The 19,057-nt window shown below is 44.9% G+C and overlaps 1 protein-coding gene across 1 annotated transcript in view; it reads right to left on the reverse strand.

Annotated features, from left to right (window-relative positions):
- IPCEF1 (interaction protein for cytohesin exchange factors 1) overlaps positions 1-17,007 on the reverse strand; it is a 118,699-nt gene extending 101,692 nt beyond the window's left edge. The window contains exon 1 of the mRNA XM_037895022.2: positions 16,787-17,007. The gene's annotated coding sequence lies outside the window, so the exon portion shown is untranslated. The remainder of the gene's footprint in view (positions 1-16,786) is intronic.
- Between the last annotated feature and the right edge of the window lie 2,050 nt (positions 17,008-19,057).

Genomic DNA, 19,057 nt, shown 5'->3' on the forward strand with positions numbered 1-19,057 from the left:
AGCTCCAGAATTTCACAGTCAAAACTAACAAGGCGTTATGATGGAAATTCTCTCTTGCCCCAGTATATAGCCCCCAGGAGACCCCCTTTCCTTACCAGGTGTTTCACACTAAACCATGCCCACCTCAGGCCCTAGCCTTCAGTTAGAGTTACCTCCCAACTCAGACTGTCCCTGCAATCTTGCTCCTGAATCAGTACTCATCTGAGGCCGACATGACCCAGGGTGTGGAGGAACAGCAAAAGGCCCTTTGCACTCTTTGGCCCCACAACAGGACCAGGCAATGAAACCGTGAGCAGAGCAGTCATGCAGAAATGCCCTTATATCTCCTGAGTCTTTGAACCAGCCTTAAATAAACTAGAGCAAAAAGCTGACCTGAGGGTCCATAAAATCCACATTTGTGCAGATCCAGTGGCTTCCAGGTCCACGCGACTGGTATGTGAGGCCAGATTTTCAAAAGTGCTCAGCACCCAATATGCACCCAATGCACTTTTGAAAATCTGGCTGCAGCACCTATTCTTCTTATACGAGGGAAAAGCGGCTTCAAGAGGATAGCATTGCAGCTCTGTACCTTGGATTGGGAAAGTCGCTTTGACTTCTTCAGTCTCTGCACAGAACTGCAGCAAGTTGCTCTAGCTTTACACAAGTGAAGTGGATTTCAACTGCTGCACTGGCCTCAATACATGGATCACACCTATAATGCTATTCTCTACATGCAGAAGGCAGTTTGGATTTGTCTGATGATGCATTTGTAAGATGATGCAGACCTAAAGCTCATACTTTTTAGAGGACAGAGTTGTGGTAGATGGCTTCCATGGGCGGGGGCGGGGGGGGGGGGTGAGAAAACCTGGATTTGTGCTGGAAATGGCCCAACTTGATTATCATACACATTGTAAGGAGAGTGATCACTTTAGATAAGCTATTACCAGCAGGAGAGTGGGGTGGGAGGAGGTATTTTTTCATGCTTTGTGTGTATATAAAAAGATCTTCTACACTTTCCACAGTATGCATCCGATGAAGTGAGCTGTAGCTCATGAAAGCTTATGCTCAAATAAATTGCTTAGTCTCTAAGGTGCCACAAGTACTCCTTTTCTTTTTGCGAAAACAGACTAACACGGCTGCTACTCTGAAACATGTTTTTCTGAGTTAGTTCACACAGTCCTAATGGAAAGGAAACAAGTGTTGAATAAGTAGATCTATATCTGTTCAAGTCTAGTGAAGGTGAGATATGTGGGACTGATTGTAGCATGTAACCTTTCCCCGCACCCTCCGAAATCTGTTTCTCAGGGCTACCTCATGTCCAGAACAAAAGTTTTGCCTATAACATTTTTCCCACTCAATAAAATTCTGAGCCAAGTTCATCCTAGATATGCCTATTTATAAGGCTTCCCTAGCCTGAAGGCTTTTTCAATCCTCAGAAAGAGCATCTCAGGGTGAGTAAGAGTCCATACCACCTTGAAAAGAAATTCTATGACATCGCATGTCACTCATAAAGATCTTGAACTGCACTAAGATTCACAACAAAAGCTGATTTTTCACTGGCAGTCCTGGCCTCTCCTTGAGAGCAGCTGGAGTTTGTCTGTCATGGTTTTGCCCAAGAACTTCCACAAGGTGGCAGCACCTCAGACCACAACTCCCCGGTAATTTTTACATTGTGGCATTCATAGGAATTTTAAAGGTCACTGGCAATGTTGTGCTGGGAAGCGGCTGCACACACCAAACAAACAGAAAAATGGAAACAGTTACATGCCAGCACTGCTATGCAAGACTGCTTGATTAATAGACATTATACAGTCTGTATGCATTGCATGCACACTCTAAGCAGCTATTGCTTATTTTTTAAATCTTAAGTATTATATTTAAATCATCAGGCCTTCTACTCCAAATCTTTGGGCTGTCTGCCATAAGCACTGAAGCGGAGTAACTCCCAAGATTTTTCTAGATCCTGACCCCATATAACAAATGTAAAGCATTCTGCAACCCTATCTCCTCCAGCCATAATGTATTTAACTATTAACTACTTGCTGGACTGTGAAGGATTTCTAAGAGGTACAGAATAAGTTCGGTTTTCCTCAGTGTGTTAGGGCTGGAGCAAGCAGTGTTATAAAAAGAAGGTATTTTTGTGATGTGACCCACCTGAACAACCAGAAGACCGTGGGGACCCACTCTTCTCCATCGGGGCTCAAGCTACAGAGAATTCAAATTTCAACCATGTGCTCCTTTGTACAGATCTCAGTTCAAAATGCCAGAGAATCAGGGCAACAAGTGAGGCTATTAGTCCCTACAGGAGGCTACAAAATAATTTAACATGATGATCCCATCCATTGTAGCTGGCCAAACCGTGGTGAAAGCTGGTCAAGCTAGAACAGTGTTGACTTGTGTTATATTTTAGAGCTTATGATCAGCACTATGCAAGATTTTCCAGAGAGTGCAAGTTACAACCGGCTCTAAATTCCCCGAACAATACTCAGATTAAGCACTTAAGAGCCTTACACAGTCCTGCCCTACAACACATATGGGTGCACAACTTTCTGTGAACCCAGCCAAATGACCCTGGGAGAAGAAATGGGCAGCAAAGAGAGACTTTGAAAGAAAGGGCACAAGAAGGTTATTAAGATCCTCGCAAAACTATGTACAGATCTTACTTCAATGCCATTTGAACAATTATAACCCAGTACAAAGCTCCCCTCTATTCGACATTAGTGAGGCCTCATCTGGAGTACTGTGTCCAGTTTTGGGCCCCACACGACAAGAAGGATGTGGAAAAATTGGAAAACGTCCAGCAAAGATCAACAAAAATGATTGGGGACTGGAACACATGACTTATGAGGAGAGGCTGAGGGAACTGGGATTGTTTAGTCTGTGGAAGAGACGAATGAGGGGGGATTTGATAGGTGCTTTCAACTACCTGAAAGGGGGTTCCAAAGAGGATGGATCTAGACTGTTCTCAGTGGTAGCAGATGACAGAACAAGGAGTAATGGTCTCAAGTTGCAGTGGGGGAGGTTTAGGTTGGATATTAGGAAAAACTTTTTCACTAGGAGGGTGGTGAAACACTGGAATGCGTTACCTAGGGAGGTGGTGGAATCTCCTTCCTTAGAAGTTTTTAAGGTCAGGCTTGACAAAGCCCTGGCTGGGATGATTTAGTTGGGGATTGGTCCTGCTTTGAGCAGGGGGTTGGACTAAATGACCTCCTGAGGTCCCTTCCAGCCCTGATATTCTATGATTCCAATTTCTGTGGACCCCTACATTCCACCACTACAGAAGGACAATCTAGGAACTTAAAGAGAACTCACCCTATATGTGTAACAGATATAGCAAACTACAAATCTCAAGCCTCTCTTACACATAACTTTCCAGTAACTTGTGAATATCCTCTCTCTCTCTCTCTCTCTCTCTCTCTCTCTCTCACACACACACACACACACAATTTGGTGGTGTGTGTGTGTCCATTCTCAAAAATGGGAAAAAATACAGGCACTCTATATTATTAAGAAAAATAAAACTGAAAACTAGCAAAAAACAAATGACAAAAGGCTACAAGGCTGTCTGAGATGCGTCTAAAACTACGATTTGTTAAGGACAAACATCTTACACTGACTTAGCTCCAGTAGAACTTCAAACGATTTAGACATTGATCATTGCTGTCTCTGCCAAAGAAATAAAGTGGGGGTGGGGAGGGGGAATACAAACACAAGTTATGGAATTGCCCTGACAGAGCAGAACAGTAGCTGGAAAATCAAAATCCTTCTAGATAGAGCGAAATCCTACCCTACACCTTTCTCCGTGATATCATATAGATTCTTAGTCTCATGTGTTCTCAATAAACTAGGCTTCTGACCATGCACTGAATGCTCTGCAGGCATAGGGGTCTGTCCAGCCAGGGGTCATTGCAGGATCACAGAATCCTAGACGATTAGGGTTGGAAGAGTTCTCAGGAGGTCATCTAGTCAAACTCCCTACTCAAAGCAGGACAAACCTCAAATAAATCATTCCAGTCAGGGCTTTGTCAAGCCGGGCCTTAAAAACCTCTAAGGATGGAGATTCCACCACCTCCCTAGGTAACCCATTCCAGTGCTTCAGCACCCTCCGAGTGAAACAGTGTTTCCTAATGTCCAACCTAGACCTCCCGCACTCCAACTTGAGACCATTGCTTCTTGTTCTGCCATCTGCCACCACTGAGAACAGCCTAGCTCCATCCTCTTTGGAACCCCCCTTCAGGTAGTTGTAGGCTGCTATCAAATCCCGCCTCGCTCTTCTTTTCTGTAGACTAAATAAGCCCAGATCCCTCAGCCTCTCCTCATAAGTCATATGCCCCAGACCCCTAACTGTTTTCGTTGCCCTCCACTGGATTCTCTCCAATTTGTTCACATCCTTTCTGTAGCAGGGAGGCCCAAAATTGGATGCAATACTCCAGATGTGGCCTCCCCAGTGCCAAATAGAGGGGAATAATCACTTCCCTCGATCTGCTGGCAATGATCATACTAATGCAGCCCAAAATGCCGTTAGCCTTCTTGGCAACAAGGGCACACTGTTGACTCATATCCAGCTTCTCATTTACTGTAATCCCCAGGTCCTTTTCTGCAGAACTGCCCCTTAGCCAGTCGGTCACCAGCCTGTAGCAGTGCATGGATTCTTCCGTCCTAAGTACAGGACTCTGCACTTGTCCTTGTTGAACCTCATCAGATTTCTTTTGGCCCAATCCTCCAATCTGTCTAGGTCACTCTGGACCCTGTCCCTACCCTCCAGCATATTTACCTCTCCCCCAGCTTAGTGTCATCCACAAACTTGCTGAGGGTGCAATCCATCCAGATCATTAATGAAGACATTGAACAAAACCGGCTCCAGGACCGACCCCTGGCTCACTCCACTTGATACCGGGTGCCAACTAGATACTGAGCCGTTGATCACTACCCTTTGAGCCCAATGATCTTGCCAGCTTTCTATCCACCTTATAGTCCATTCATCCAATCCATACTTTTTTAACTTGCTGGCAAGAATACTGTGGGAGACCATATCAAAAGCTTTGCTAAAGTCAAGGTATATCACGTCCAATGCTTTCCCCATAACCACAGAGCCAGTTATCTCATCATAGAAGGCAATCAGGTTTGTCAGGCATGACTTGCACTTGGTGAATCCATGCTGACTGTTCCTGATCACCTTTCTCTCCTCCAAGTGTTTCAAATTGGATTCCTTGAGGACCTGCTCCATGATTTTTCTGGAGGTGAGGCTGACTCGTCTATAGTTCCCCGGATTTTCCTTCTTCCTTTTTTTAAAGATGGGCACTACATTTGCCTTTTCCCCATCATCCGGGCCCTCCCCCAATCGCCACGAGTTTTCAAAGATAATGGCCAATGGCTCTGCAATCATATCCGCCAGCTCCCTCAGCACCCTTAGATGCATTGCATCTGGCCCCATGGACTTTTGCATGTCCAGCTTTTCTAAATAGTCCTTAACCTGTTCTTTCACCACTGAGGGCTGCTCACCTCCTCCCCATACTGTGTTGCCCAGTGCAGCAATCTGGGAGCTGACCTTGCCTGTGAAGACCGAGGCAAAAAAAAAAAAAAAGCATTGAGTACTTCAGCTTTTTCCACATCATCTGTCACTAGGTAGCCAGAGGTCATTGCAGGATCAGGGGCTAGGTGACTGATGGTGCCTACCATCATAGTTTAATGAATAGTCTGCCGACACTAAATTGAGGGACCTTTGAGAGGCAGGAAGGATGGCACAGTTGTTTGAGCACTAATGTAAGACTTAGGAGACCCAGGTTTAATTTCCTGATCTGCTACGGGCTTCTTGTGTGATCTTGAGCAAACACCATGAAGCCTTGTACTATTCCCATTAAAGTCAATGGCAAAACTCCCATTGACTTCTGTGGCGTAAGAGCGGCAGTGAGAATAAATACATTAAAGACTGTGAGGTGCTCAGACGCTATGGTTACAGGGACGATATAAATATCTTAAATACTAGATAGATAGCCATTCTGCATGAAGACCCAGCCATCCATAGCAGTGTCCACCTTAGAAATTAGACAAATTCAAAGAAATACAAGAGCATATTAAACTGCTCAGCCAAAGTGTGATTAATAAAGGCTAGGCACTGTAAACAATAACTGCAGTTGTACAGAAAGACTTCCAACTAGGTCTGACTACAACAGAAAGCAACAGAGCTGACCCTGCTGCTAAAGAAGTCCTTGCCCTCAGCACCAGGGACGTAGACCCTGACGCTGCAATGGGATCCATGCAGGCCAATTCTGATATCCGCACAGAGCCCTATTGAACACAGGGGCTGCAAGCGTCCACCCGTGAGGATCCAATCGCAGAAGTAGGGCCTAAATACCGAGCAAGCCTCCCTGTGTCTGAAATCAATGAAATAGAACAACTTTCCTGGACCCAGCTGAAGACACGATGTTTCCCTCTTCCCAGATACCAAAGGTAACAGGGCAGAGATGCCAACTCTTCCTATTTTCCACCATATTTAATCTAGTATTTTGGCACTTTCCCTCCACAAGCATCTCCCAGGACAGTTAATCTCAGTACAGTGAAAATTATGGGGGGTTGTTTTAATTCCCTACTTAAAACATTTTCAAATGTTGCCAGATATGATATGGGTATTCACCCCTCCATACAATAGATTTCCCTCTCCATTTTGCTCTTTAAGATGGTCAGGCAGGGGCAGGGAAGGGCTTCAGGGAACGTAAGTTAGAAAAGGAGGCTTTCTTGCCACCAGCTTGTTTGTTTGAAATACAGAAGTCAGAGAGCAGAACTCCTGAGAAAGTGGGTAGCAGCCTCCTTTCTTCCATTTTTAAAATCCAGCGATGTTCCCCTTTCATTTAATCTTCTCTGCTCAAAGAATCTTTTCTCCAGGGGAGGGAGAAAGAAATACAAAAACCATGAATGATACCAAACCTTCTTTCAAAATGATGTAGTATCTGTCTCCCAAAGCCTGCCACAGAGAAAATACTTTTTCCTTCCTTCCCCTTGCCCTTTAAGGAATTTATTTTGCCTGCTGTCCTCTCTCCAGCCTGATCCAGAGTCTAGATCTCTGAAGCATCCAGATGTTCCTGGCAGTTACTGTTGTTAGGGCTGCACTAATCCAGCTGAAGCTAATGTAAAGACTCAGGTGTGACAACAACAGGAATGGAGGCAATAAGAGCCCCACTGTTGAATAGGCTACATACAGATGGGCAGACTAAGACAGCTAAGCAACAAAGCACTGTGAGAAGCCATTGGTTGGAATACTTTGAGCTATCATTGTCTGTATACGCCAGGGATCGGCAACCTTTGGCAAGCGGCACGCTAGGGTAAGCCCCCGGGCGGGGCAGGCCGGTTTGTTTACTTGCCGCATCCACATGATCAGCTGATCGCAGCTCCCATGGGCCACGGTTCGCCGCTCCAGGCCAATGGGGACTGTGGAAAGCAGTGCGGGCCGAGGGATGTGCTGGCCGCTGCTTTCCGCAGCCCCCATTGGCCTGGAGCGGTGAACCGTGGCCAGTGGGAGTGGAAAACCGTGGCCAGTGGGAGCTGCGATCAGCCGATCCTGTGGACGCGGCAGGTAAACAAACCGGCCCAGCCCGCCAGGGGGCTTACCCTGGTGGGCCACGTGCCAAAGGTTGCCAATCCCTGGTATACGCACTTTTGATAACCAACAGCTGTCTCAGAGACTTTCCAGGTATTGATAGTAACCACTAGTGTTTGGCTGAACTGGTGCCAGCTAAAATAAGGAACAAGAAGTCAGGCCTCCTAACATTGTTTCCTAATTCAGCATTAAACATTGATATTTCATTATTATCCAAAACCCACAGATAGGATCAGGGCCCCGTTGTGCTAGTTGCTGCCCAAACACATAGGAAGATGCCATCCTACCCCAAAGATCCTACAAAGATGAGCTTTCAAGAACAAGTGAGATAGCCATCAACTGATGTCTTTGCAATGGTTAGAAGCAAAGCCTGCCCCCACCTAACTAGCCCACTTTTGGCCTCTGCCAAAATAATAATGAAATTAACAGGAATATTTAGAAATCTGAACGTGTTTGCATATCTATCAGGAATCAAACTCAGAACTGGGGATGCTGTTTATGTTCTTGCATACGCCTTCTGATCAGAGCCAAGAAAACAGTTTAAAAAAAACAAAGTGTCCTCGCTCTGAAATGCCACCATTTGTGAACTTTTTTCAGTTGCTCCGGTTGGTTTTATTTATGTAGAGACACAAGCATCGAAAATTTCAGAGCTATAATTTGTGGCTTCCTGACTCCAGGATCATTTTGATGGAGTTCTCCTGTGGCCATTATGCTAGCTAAATATTTACACACATATACTGTGCATAACATTTACTTATGTGTATAGGCAAGAGCTCAGCATATTTCACATAATTTTTCAGGGTCTACATGTGTTTCAGATCATGACAACATGTTGAAAATATGTGCCTACAAAACACATCTTAAACGTATTTATACAAAACATTACGTGCTTGTCCTTGAGGTGTTTTTTATATATATAGAAAAACTGAAGATTAGATTTCCTGTTCTCACTCACGATCTTTTCTTATTATTAATCACTTCCTGGCCTTCATTAGGGATCAATCATGCGTTATTTTTATCAGTGTTTTATAAACTCAAAACTTAAGTGAGATAACACACATAACATCCAAAAACCACCCAACCTGGAAAAAAAAATCCTGACAAAACAAGTGACATTTGATAATTTTACAGCAATTATGGTGGAACAGTACAGTGACTTGCTTTATAGCCAGTAAGGTCATGTCTGTTAAGAAGCTACTTCTGACAGCTCCTGAATGCACAGCCAAAACAACTGTGATTAAGAACGGTTGCTAAGCTTGCCTGTGGCTGGACTTAAATCATATTTTTTTAAAACCTGTTTATAAAATAGTTTGGCTTTGTCCACACATAGTGAAACAAATGGTGTCCAAACCTGATCCAGTCACTGTTCAGCTCCACAACGTTTTAAAATGTGATTGCTTAGGTTGTGGTTTTTACTGTATGGACAGGGCCATAAATGCGCTGAGATCGCCTCCTCACTATAAGATCCAAGGGTCTTTGTTCTCAATAATTCTTAGGCCCTACTCCTGCAATAAGTTACACACATGCTGAGTAGTCCCATTGATTTCAAATGGGAATACTCATCCAGCTAAGATCTATCTATGGCCCCATTAGCGTAGTCTCTGAGCACCTTAGAATCCTTAATGGTATTTATCTGCACAACACCCCTATGAGGGAGGGCAGTACCAAAATCCCCATTTTACTGATGGGGGAACTGAGATACAGAGAGCCAGATCCACAAAAGGACTTCAGTGCACAGCAGAGCCTAGTGCTAGCCCACTGGGGGCCCTAAACAGGAATATTTTTGCTGTCCTCATCCCCCTTCCCCCCCCACACACAAGTAAAACAGGCAAGTTCTTATAATAAAAAGCAAACAGAAGGTCCCCTTGAGCTGCTCATGGCCCTAAGCAATTGCTTAGTCTGCTTATAACTAGCTCCAGCTCTGATGAATAAACCCCAGATTTAAGCTCCTAAGTCCCAATGTTAGGCATATCTGTGATTCACATAACCCTTGCGTGGCTGCTGCCTAACCCTGTAAGTGCCTACACTCACTGGGCACCTACATTTCTGCTATAAATGTTCCCTAGGCACTTAACTTTCTGCCTGTTTGCATGCACATGGCTGCCTCACTCGAGACATCTGGAAGCCTCTCTTCTGTCTAAATCCTGTTCCAATCTCTTCACTCACAGAGGGAGAGGGAATGGAACTGGGGTTCTCCCAGTTCCCAGGTGAGTGCTCTAACCACTGGGTTAATGGTTATTACAAACAAACATTCTCCTCCTCCTCCTCCTCCTCCTATGTGTGGTGTTAGACCTCTCAGAAAATGCCTACTGGATCAGGCCCTGCAGGCAAGACACGTGCTCTTCTGGATGAACCATCAGAGACACTCAAGTATTTATTTCACCCTCTAGTGCCTGATGTGTAAAGAGGATAAAAGCCTTTATACTGTGGACAGTTAGCCCAGCTGATAATATTCTGTTACACACTTTCAGTGAGAATATAGTCATTTCTTGGCAATTTCATGAAAAACAATGTTTCAGCAAATAGCACAGAACAAAAATGACAAAACATGCTGCCCCAAATGGGTGAAAAAGTAACCCCCTTTGCACAGCTCTGCTTAAATGATAGCATAAAGAAAGGTTTGAGAAGGCGTGTTCAACCAATTATTTATTATTTGTTAACCACCATCAGTACTGCTCACATGATAGCCACCATCTTGGCCAACACTCCAGCGAAAGATCTGGGGAACCACCAGAGCTAAAAGCAAAAGCTTTTGCCAATAAAGCTAAAATTCTGTAGCTGGGGCTATAACAAATTCATAGCCTCTACAGATCGGGCACAGATGAGCACTTATAACAATATTCATCAGCGGGTTACACTCTCTATTGTTAAAACATAGAGGCAGACTTGGTCCTTGTCCATAGAAGTGGACATTCTAAATGAGATAGTGAATATAGTTCAGACACCCCATGCCCGAGGGCCCCAGATGCTGGTCATCCTAAAAGCAATGCTGATGCCCTTGCCCTAGGCATTTCATTGGGCTGTTGAAGCCCCCTTTATACCTCTGAAACATGTAAAGGAACCATAGCCTGTGCCAGAATCTGGCCCACCCTGTTCCCTCCTCCTGAGAAGATGCCACACCTTCTGCTGGGGTTACTGGACAGTAGAAGTAGATTCTGAAAAGAAGAGGAGCTGCTCCTGGAGGTGAGAGGGTGGGAGGAGCAAGTAGTGGAGAGGTACTCACCTGCCAGGGCAGTGCTTGAGCACGTTTTGAAGGCATGCTCCTTTCTGCTGGGTCTCCTAGCACTAATGCCCCCACCTTTGTTCAGTCTCCTACTGTTAACCAAGTGGTAGTGGCAGAGGTTGCAGCTAAAAATGCAGCACCAGGCAACATGAGCTCACCAGCCAGGAAGGACAGAAACATGGGGATTTTCTTTCCAAAATACTTATCATGCTTTTCTGACTCTCATACCAAGTTTCAGGTTTGGGGTAGAAGTTCAGGCCACTTCTTGTTTTATCCAAATAGGTTTGCCCATCCCTACCTGAGACGTGAATTCATTCAAAAATATAGGGCCAAATCTCGGTTGATAAAAATGAGCACAGCTCCACGGAACTTCAGTCATTTTCACAAGGAAAAAGTCTCTGTAACATTAGAGTAAATCCAGAATGCCTTACCTTATCCACATGCACAAAGAGGGGGGTTGAGCCAGAGGATAAATGTGTCTATACAACCAAAAGAGGCAAAATAAAGCATATTTTAAGAAGTGCAAGTGGCGCCTTGTAGTCTACAATCTGTCAAGTTAAGCCAACAAAAAGAAAAGGAAAAAAACCACCTTGTAAATAAAGTGATTACAAATCTAGTTTCTAAATTCTGGCATGAGGCCAGCATCTAAGTGTGAAGGACTGAAAGGAAAACCTGCTGTAAATTCTTTCACGTAAAAGGCTGTGTTTAAAAGGCACAGGATACCAGTTTCAGAAAGGTCATGAAGTCACACCAGTATTTCCAAAGCAGAACTCAAAACAAAGGGTAAAGCTGCAGACTCGAGCAAGGTCAGCATTCAACCTGACTCACTTTTAAAGACAGACAGCTGCCACAGAGGAGCAAATCCTTTGCGTAGGAATGCCGAATAGTGATTGATGAGAAAATCTTGCACTGAACCTTGTATATACTATTAGGCAGCCATGACCACAAATTAAAACACTTTCAGAACATTGCATAATCATCAGCATCTGAACAATTATAAAGAATATTTGTTGCATATTCCAAAACAAAAAAGAGTCGCACCCTCCCTCACACATGTTTAAAATAGTAATTGAAGTATGTCACAAGGTGAGCTGGGGCTGGTTTAACCTGCTTCCTAGGCAATGGGATTGAGACCAAGGGTCAGCTGACAATCATGTGACTTAGCTACAGTCTATAAGGAGAAGCAGTAGCCTGCAAGGAGGGGATGTAATAAAGGTGAAAAAGTGGAAGCAGGGGATCTTCTGAAGGAAGCAAGAGAAATATCTAGGAAGTCTGGTCTATTCTCTGGTCTATTTGACCAGGCTAAAGGCAGTGTTTGAACCTGGGCTATAAAGTATGGTAAAGTGCTAATAAGAGCTAGTGAGCCTGGGGATGAGGGTTGGGAGATCTGCTTTATGGTAAGCTGATAGTTTATATTAATAAACTAGACCCCAATATGGTGAACTAATTCAAAAGCCCCAGTTGTAGGCCCTTTGACTGGAAGAGGTAAACGGAGGCATTGGATGGGCCTGACATCAGATCAAGTAAGATACGGCGGCTACAGGTCTCTAAGTGGAATTTGGCTGCACTCAGGCAAGCTTTGGTGTTATCAAGAGCTGGCACCTAACATCAAATAGCAAAGAAGTTTTTTGGTGCATACATTCCTGGACAGTGCGGGGGGTATGGTAGTCTGTTCAAATGCGTATTCAATCACACTTCTGCATCCGATGAAGTGAGCTGTAGCTCACAAAAGCTTATGCTCAAATAAATTGGTTAGTCTCTAAGGTGCCACTAGTACTCCTACACTTCTACTGTAACTACTCACATAATTGTGCCTCTAACCTTGCTGAGCTTGCATGGATCAGTAATTATTACAAACAATTCATTTGTAAAGTTCTGTTATCTGTTCCCTAGATGAAAGTACCTGATCCTGGTTCCCTAATGAAGTCAATGGGAGCATTGTCATAGACTTCATTGGTCACAGGATGGAGATGTGCTCAAGGAAGGGAGAAAGTGGGGGTACTAGCTCTCTACTCCTTGTCCCAGTTTTACACTGGTGTACCATTCCACCCACCTTGTGGTGTCTTGGATGCTTCTGTAAAGTGAATGGAAAATGCTACCAGTATGCTTTGACAGCATTTTGCACAAGGTGTATGGGGCCAGATTCTCTTCTTTGGTCTGGCGCTTCTGTGCTGCTTTGGGTCAGAAAGTTTGCAGGTTGTCCCAGCTAAGGATTCTACTGGCATAGAACTGACATAGCACCAGCTTCCCTATAGCCCCCAGTGCAGAATACCTGCAGAGCGGTAAGGGTGTGTAGTCATAGCACTACCATGCTCCAATAATCTCCAGCCGGCAGGAGCTGAGAATCACAGTTGCTACTGTACTGTAGAACACCCCAGGGATTGTACTAAACTATGCTGGACCTTGCATAGATCAGGGAGCCCCAACCAGCTTCTTTGCAGCTCCCTGCCCCCCTCTGAACCTAGCTGACACTGAGAATTTGGGCCTTAATTTTTAAATCCTTTAAAAATGTTGTTTGCATTGCATCTTGGCTTTGTGTGTACTTACAAAGTTTAATACAAGCCCCCGATCACAAGCCGCTGTGACAAAGAACAAATTAATACGTTTAATATGATCTCCTTCCTCCTGTACAAGTCAGTTTTAAATTGCTGTAATGAATCTTCCACTTCTTTGCATGCGTAACCAGTCCTTGGCATGAACATAGCTTTTTCATCATCAAAGCACTTTACAAGCTAATTGCACTTAAAATGCCCTATTTGAAAAGCTAACCAAAAACATATCTTCATTTTGAAAGAAATTGTTCTTATAGGTGAATGTGCATTAACAGAGCCACCTAACTATTGCCTCCCAAATGAAATAGCCCCTTTATCAGAGCATTGCACTAGGCTTACAACCTGCCTAGTGAGTGATGGTGACAGGCCTGAAGAGGCATATGTGTTACTTTGTGGAAAGAGTGTAGGAGTGGAGGACACTGCTGGATGTTGCTCAGTAATTTCACTGGTTTCAGAGTAGCAGCCGTGTTAGTCTGTATCCACAAAAAGAAAAGGAGGACTTGTGACACCTTAGAGACTAACAAATTTAGTTGAACATAAGCTTTCATGAGCTACAGCTCACTTCATAGGATGCATTTCACTGATTCTCAAGGGAAGGCTGGCCTAGTCTTCCCTTGAGTCCAAACAGTAGAGTCCAAATATGATAGATCCTAGGTTCCAGGCATGTCTCAATCCACTCCTGCCGCAAAGAACCTTGAAATACACCTGTTTTGCTAAAGTGGAAAAAATAGTTCCAGGTCTCTGATGCCGGTGGGGTGCTTTTGCCACCGATAAAAGGGTTCTTCCACCTGCTTCTCTTGTATTACTTTTGAGCGAAGGCCTGCTTTGCCAGTGTACTTGGGTTTCTATATGCTGCTCCATCTGAACAAAGCGGCCCTAAATTTAGTGACTCTGGTCACCGAGGAATAGATTCATCCTGCATAGAGCCACCATAGCAGCACCCCTACAACCCACTCCCCTTTGGGCCACAAGGTAGGTACAAAGATGATTTTTAAAGCCACCTTTGAATGCACACTCATGAGATGAACTGCTTGTCAGGATCTTGGGCCACATGTTTTCTCCTCTTGGGACACCAAATGGGATAGTTCTATGCCTTTTGATTATTGAGGGGAAGAGAATCTTAATTCCTTTTAAATGACAGTTTACAATCTGTAAAAACTGACAAGACATCTAGAGAAATGCAAGGCTTGCATTCTAGCTGGCTTCAAGCTCTGTGTTATTTTCCCCCTTTTACAAGAATGAGAATCAAAATGGGGGTGGGCAAAAGAAATGTTCTCTTACCTGATCATTTCCGTATCAAGAATGATCCTTCCTGGTATCTACAGTATATGAAGAGAAGATTTAAAAGGCCAGTGTAATAAATATATGTGGTGAGAGAGATTGGGTGGTTTTTTAGCAAAGCAACATGTTTTGGCACTGTCAATCTTTCTCCACTAAAGGATCCATCTAATCCCAAACCCTCCCCTTTCTGTACAAAAAACTGAAATAGCTCTTAAGAAAAAATACCATTCAATTTCCTCAGCTACACTTACTTCTGGCACAACTTTTCTGCCCGTAGGAAATGAGGGTTTTAGTTTAACAAGCTGTCAAATTACAAAAATGGGTAGTTTGCAGATGACTGTTGTTTTTCAAAGTAAACCGGTGCTCTGACAATACATCTCGCAAGATTGCTTTATCCCAATGCATTCTCCTTTATTGCAAATCTAATAAGCTATAGAGAGTTGAAGATTTTTATCGCATCCTTCATCCATGTGGAGCCCAAAGTGCTTTATTAACTTCACTAAAAACTTGTGCAGATGATAGGCCTACTCATCTTCATCATTTGTGAATCACTCAGTGAGGAGCAGAAAGTCCTCACTTATCAGTTCACACAGGATGTTATTTGTTCCCCCTCCCCACATCCCCTTCTACGGGTTTTGGTCCTGCAAACCTGTGTGTGGAAATACAGTAAATCTGCTGGAAATGCAGGCGGCTAGTCCCGGCGGCCTTCATTCTACTGTCCTGCTTCAACAGGAGACCCAGTCAGTTCAGCGCTGGAGTAGGAGTCATCCGGACTGTTTGACCCCTTGTACCATTCGAGTGGCACAACGTGCAGCCATATCTCGTTATGTGGAGATTCCCCCAGCCTGGTGCAATGCCTAGTTAATACAGAGCCAGCACAGACAGTGTTTATGTCATCCCCTCCCCCTGTACCTCTTAACATAGGGGGCATGTTGGAGGTGGGGCATGCTGCACTCCCACACTTCCTGGCTAGTGGATGACACCCCCACACCCTCTTAGGGGCTGCTATCTTCTCGCTGACTTTAGAGCAGTGGTTCTCAAATTTTTTGAATGGGAGACTCCTTTCACACAGCATGCCTCTGAGTGCGAAACACCCTCTCCCCCCCCCCCCCACCTTTATAAATTAAAAATGGGGATTTCAATTTAATTTTAAATTACATTTTAATTTAATTTAATTGAGACTGTCAGCCCCGCACCTGGCAGGGCTGACAGCTCGTGAACCCCCCCCCCCCCCCCCCCCCGGGGCAATAACCTCGCCACCCCCAGTTTGAGAACCCCTGCTTTAGAGCAACCTCTGTGCTACTATAAAGTAGCCCAGGCTCAGCACAGAACATGCCCTAAGTTCAAGGAGGCACAGCCTGAGTGAAGCTGAGGCTGTAGGCCAAGGAAGGCTACTAGAAGTACACCCTAGTTTAACAAAAACAAGGCTGAGAAATACTTCTTAACTATAAATGAAGGCTTCCTTGGGGTAGCTCAGAACCATACCACACACATCTCCACTCCACTGGATATCTTTTACTTTAGCAGGACCAGAGAACCCCCACTGATTCTAGCTAGTCCGCATTTGAAGCTGGAGCGTGGCACTTTTTCCTTTGACTCTCTGCCCTCTTTTGATTCTCTCCGGGGTGACTAAAGGAGGGGAGGCATCTCCAGCTGCATGCAGAACAAAATAGCAGTCCAATAGAGCGTGCCTTATTCAGACCACTCCGCTTATGCATTTTTTCCACGCAAACTTTGCAGAAAATGCACAAATGGTACATTGTGCTTTTCTGAATCAAGTCCATAGTTAATAGTCCAAGTAGTACACATCAAAACAATCTCTATTTGAGAAACAGAGGAAGGGCATGTTTAACTATCCGGAGAGTAGCACATTCAGCTCAGTGGCAGACAACAGCTACAGTTCTTGCTGTTCAATGTTTTTAATAACCTTTTCCCTGCGTTACTCCCTCATTGTAGTGTATATGTACGGTAGTGTACTTATTTAATAGAAATCTATTTTAAAGCATGCATAATAAAACAAAAATGTATAAAAAGATCTAGTCGAGGGATCACCAATTTTAAAGCTACTTGACCGTGACATGTGTTGGTTTTAGGGGAAAAAAACAAAACAAAACACACCAGGCTGTTTCTCAGAGGACAGTGAAGACTCGTACTTACCAGGCAGCAAGCTGAGAAGCAGCGCTGTTTCGAAAGCTCTCTCTCCCCCTCTCTGTGGCAGCATTTTGAAAGCTTGAGATGCTTGAAGTCAGAAAGTGTTAATACAGTAGCCTATTAGAACAGCATTAAGACTGAAGCTTTCTGGGCAGTGGGGAACTGCTAGCCAATACAAACTTGCATGCAGTAAGATCTCAGTAAACACAAGGAAGTGCCTCTTTTACTTCTCCAGGTGCAGTGCCTTTTTGTTGAAACCTTCAGTTTAATACACTGCACCCTATTCTCCTCTCGCTCGTGCCAGTGTAAATCAGGAGCGACTCCATTGGTGTTGGTGTAAAAGCAGTGTGAAAGAAGAATCAGGCCCAGTGCATTCTGGGAAAGCACTCAGTGCCAGACTAACTGCTCACTCCCAGTATTGTTTTTCAAGACAAACATTCAAAATATAAACTCAGCTGGAGGGCTGAACACTCTGTTTACAGAAATCTAAGTCCTTCTTAGAGAAATCATGTCAGTTGGTCAGTGAATAAAGATAAACTATTGCTAAAGCTGTCTAGAGCAGTGGTTCTCAAACTGTGGTCCGCGAGCTCCATTCAGGCGTCCGCGGATAGTTCCCTCGAAGGTGAGTGCCTGGGCGGCTGCACACGAGAGAATGAAGGGCCACCCACCTAATTAGTGGAGCCGCGCAGGCGTGGCTCCACTAATTAGGTGCCTGGACGCTGGAGAAGATGCACATGTAAGGTGAGGTGGTGGCCTTGGTGGAATAGGAGGTAGGTGGGAGGGGGCAGTGGGGTGAGAAGAGGGGGTGGGGGGAATTTGGGATGTGCAGGGCTGCGGTGGCCAGAGAAAGAGGCAACTTTCCCTAGCTCCAGGGCTGCAGCTGCTGGGGAGAGACGGCCCTCCTTCCCAGCCCCAGCTCTGCAGCAGGGGCAAGATCCTAGCCCCTGTTCGGGGGCTGCTGCAGTGGGGGAGAGAGGGAGAGACCCCACACCCCTTCCTTCCCAACCCCACCTCGGGGGCTGCCGTGGCAGGGGAGAGAGGGCACATCCATCGCATTAGAAAGGTAAGACTACTGATATTAAAATATGAGTTGTGTGTTTTTATTTGTAGAACAAAAAAAACCCATTAATTATTATTAAGGCTTTTTTAATATAGCACTTTTCTCCAAAGCGCTTTACAATATCAAGCTAACGGTACAAACAACATTTGGAAAGATCATTAAGTGGTCCGCTGAGACCCTCAGCAATTTTCAAGTGGTCTGCAAAAAAAAAAAGTTTGAGAACCACTGATCTAGAGGAACACATTGCAGCCCAAGTGCATGGTGGGAATCTGCACCAGTCCTGGCAATCTCCTTAGAGCTGGGGTAGGGGAAGGTGACACTGTGAATGTATTGTTCATTGTTGCAAATAGTTTAACATCTCTGAGAATGATGAAAATCATGGTACATGCTGGTGCTTTAATTGATAGTGCTGCCACTGGATTGTGGAAAATGCTCATTTGTATTGGTTAAGTGGCTGGGATTTTTGGCCACTGGTGAGCACAGGTCCTGTCGTCATTGGGTGGAAGGCACCTGAGGAGCGTGCTGAGGTGCTGCCTCTGTTCCTCAAACAGCCAGTGGCTTTGTTTTCTTTCATAATGATCTTCATTGTCCCAATTCATAGACCTAAACATCTTAAAGCCAGAAGGGATTACGATGATCAGCCACGCTGGCCAACATAACGCAGACCATAGAATTTCACCCAGCAATTCCTGCATCAAGCCCATATTTTGACACCCTCCCTGTATAGCAGCAGGTGTCTCAGACCAACACTCAACCATTCAAGCAATCCTACGTATGTACAGCAGCTGGGAGCATACCTCCAAACACAGGTAGACAGACACACACTAGCTCTGCTGGAGCTACCACATTAAACATAGCAACGTGGCCACAGCTACATGGTTGGCAGCTCTAGCTACCCACTTGAGTTCATACCTTGGGGGGGATGTGGGGGTGGGCGGTTGGGTAGCCTTGTACTTGGACAGCTAGACTGAGCCACTGCCTGTACCACCATGGCCCTATCATTTTTAATGGGCTAACTCCAGCACACATGCATCTACTTTTGCTGAGAGTCTATGCGTACTAGAACAGTGGTTCTCAACCAGGGATCCGGGGCCCCCTAGGGGGCCACGAGCAGGTTTCAGGGGGTCTATCAAGCAGGGCCAGCATCAGACTTACTGGGGCCCATGGCAGAAAGCCAAAGCCCCTCTGCATGGAGCTGAAGCCTGAGCCCTGAGCCC

Source organism: Chelonia mydas, chromosome 3 (genome assembly GCF_015237465.2).
Source record: "Chelonia mydas isolate rCheMyd1 chromosome 3, rCheMyd1.pri.v2, whole genome shotgun sequence".
In the NCBI taxonomy this organism is placed as follows: domain Eukaryota; kingdom Metazoa; phylum Chordata; order Testudines; family Cheloniidae; genus Chelonia; species Chelonia mydas.